Here is a 3,122-nt window from a genome sequence, read left to right on the forward strand (position 1 = left end):
CACAACTAGCAATTATGTTTAAACCTGTGATAGAAGTTTAAGTGTAATTGGTGAAGTTGAAAGCAGCTAAAGAAGTTGCACAGCACAGGCTTCAGGAAATTCACTTATACTGTCCTTCTATTAACTTTCTGTAAATAATTGCATGCTTATTGTGCACTGCATTACAGAAAACTCTGATCAAAGTGAAATCCCTTTCTGATTTTATCACAGTTGCTGTGTTTTACTAGATAGGATTTGTGGCTCACAGATTGCTTTCACTTATTGCCTGGAATGGTATTTTACTTGTTGCTGAGGATGACAATGTCTTGCTACCAGCTCTATTCTTTTCAATAGAGCAAAGGATTTTACTTTGCACATTCAAGTTACTTCTTAAAAACAGGTAAAATGGCACACTCACTCTGCCCAAGCACAAAAGTGGAGCATACCAAAGCTGGTCGGAGACAAGAGCACTAACTAGCATTTTGCAGTTTTGTTAAGCTGAGCAAGTAGAGCATTGCTCTTAGCAAGCCTGCTCAGAAACCATTGCATGATTAATATTTTTGTGCTGTTATCTGCATAATAAAATTGTATACAATATTTACAGAATTTACAGACAGAAAAAAGCAAGGGATGAATTATACATGAAATTAATAGCTGCAAATGTTTTAATATGTACAAACCAAATTGCTATATGTTTGTTGGTTCTGAATGTTGCTGGAAATGATCTACATAGTTTTTTTTTAATTAATCAATGATTAGAATGGTTTTAGGGTAATTTACAAATGAAATACGAAATATTCACATTTCCATCCTTTAAAAAATGACAATGGATTTATTTTAACATAGTGACAGGTAGATGTGCTATTGTGTCAGAATATGGGCCTGCCAATATTACTGTATGTTGTCTAATTTGGTTAACAATATGTCATACAGTAACCTCAGCCACCCAGAAAGACTACAGTTGACATAACAGATATGCCTCCTGTGGAGAGTACCTAAAGAGTGGAGAAGAGAAAATTGATTTGGAAATCTGAAAAATTCAGCAAATATATTTTCCAGTGAATCGTGGTTTTCTAAATGGTTGGCCAGTTTATCAAACATATGAGAAATTATTAACCACAGGAAACTGGCCACTGAGACAGTATCAAATGTAAAATTATACCAAAAAAGTATAAAATCTAAAAATGTTAAAAAAAACAAATACATGAGTCATATTAAATTATCAGAAATTTAGTTAAAGCTGAAGTGCTTATATCTTGCTTTCCCTGGCTCCTTTCTTTCTCTTATCAACATGCTAATGACATTGAGTATGTAATTATCATTAAATACCTTATTTTAGACCCAGTAACACCACCATGGGTTTCTATGCTTTCCTGATTTCAATCTGGAGGATTGCAGTGCTTAGCTTGTAAAGGCACAGCAGTCACTGCAAAAATGTTGAAAATTTTAAGATTTTTTTTAGTAGTGTTAGGATAATCTCTCTTACCTAAAAAAAAATGAGAGTAATCCAGGCTCTGTCTTTACTTAAGGGTAATTTCCTAAAAGATGACATTGCTCTGAATGTTTTGCAAAGATTAGACCCTGTGTAGAGGTATGCTTTTATGTAAGGCTAATAATAAATCTGCCTTTACACTTTTGCCAACTCTTCATGCAGCCTTTAATTATTTTTTTTTTTTGTAATAATAATTGTTTTTTTTTTTACAAAAGCTTACCAATGAGATGTTCCTGTCCTGTAATTTTTTTGATTGGGCAGTTAGCTATGATGTGGGCTCTAATAATGGCATTTACTATTTGGATAATTTTTTTCATGGGAGCGAAGTTTCCGATGAATGAAAATAGTTTTACTCCACATTATCTTCTATTCATTCTCACTTTGGTGTTCCTTTTGGCTTTTGAAAAACTGATCACCCCTACAACCTGCTCAGATTTTCTTGGTATAACTGCATTATACTGGTTTAATGAAATTTAGATTTTCTGCTGATAAAGTGGTGAAGCTGAAGTCTTTAAAAGAGAAGTATGGGTTTCCTTTTTAGCCTAATCCTTTTTTTTTCCTTTTCTTAATCTGCGGAGGTGCTAAAAACAAAAAGTGAACAAAAACGTGCAAGTACAAAACACAAAAAAGTTCACTTAGGGGTGTGCTTTAGTCCACCCCACGAAGGCACAAGGCTCCTGACAGGGACAAAGCTTTCCACATGGTCCATCTAGCCAGAAGGCCTGCCGGACCCCTTTCCTTGTGGCTAGCCGAAGCCAATCACCAAGTACTAGGTCAGAGAGCTCTCCCGAAGAGAGACCCCCCCCCCCCAGGAACAGGGCCATGCATCCTCCCCCTAGACTTCAGGGCAGGCCCGAGGACCCACACCCTCCATCCTAGTGAGAAAAAACACACAAAAATGAAATGTGACAAAACAGTGGGAGAAAAATAAATAAATAAATAAGTGGCTGTGCAATTGCGCATTGGCTAGGCCCTGAGGCCTGTAGCAAAAAACTGCCCTGAACGTAACCAAAAGGCCTAGCACTAAAAGGCGCAGTGCAGAAAAAGTGTTTAGAACAGTGACCATATGCACTTTTCACACTTGGGATCCCACCCCCATGTACTACTAAGAGCAACCCTGAAGCAACCACTCTCAGGGGGCACTGCTCTGTGGACTCTCTGCCTCCCCGGCCCCTAGCCAGGCAAGGTAGAGCCATTCAAATCAGGAGGAACTGGGCCCCTCCAGTTTTCCTGGGGGATTTACTCAGAATGTGGGCACCTCGATTTCACTTCCAGCCGCCACTAACTAACCTAATACAGCCAGCCATCCTCACCTAAATGACGGCAGAATGCCCCTATTGGACACTGATAGGAACAGATACTACACTTGATCATAGCCAAAAGGCTGAGAAGCCTAATCCTAATCCTTATGAGCTGCTAGTACCTACAAATCATTCTAGCCCTCTGAGAAGTGTGGCCTTTTCGTTAAAATAGAGTCAATTACCTGTGGGAGGGGCTACAATCTTTTTTAGAGTGTCATGCCGACATTCTGGTCAGGAGTCACCCCCGTCCTTCTCCTCTGTTTGATTGATGTCTGGTCTGGGATCTCTGTAACAGAACTGACCCAGACTGTGCTTGAGTACTTCCGTTAGAATACCACTTCCCCGTCCGA

At 38.9% G+C, this 3,122-nt stretch overlaps 1 pseudogene; it reads right to left on the reverse strand.

The window, feature by feature from the left end:
- Nucleotides 1-2,666: 2,666 nt before the first annotated feature.
- LOC149473657 (U2 spliceosomal RNA) lies at nt 2,667-2,867 on the reverse strand (annotated as a pseudogene).
- Nucleotides 2,868-3,122: the final 255 nt, after the last annotated feature.

This window comes from Staurois parvus, unplaced genomic scaffold, assembly GCF_062004578.1.
Source record: "Staurois parvus isolate SC_StPar_1 unplaced genomic scaffold, SC_StPar_1.0 ptg000012l, whole genome shotgun sequence".
Classification (NCBI taxonomy): domain Eukaryota; kingdom Metazoa; phylum Chordata; class Amphibia; order Anura; family Ranidae; genus Staurois; species Staurois parvus.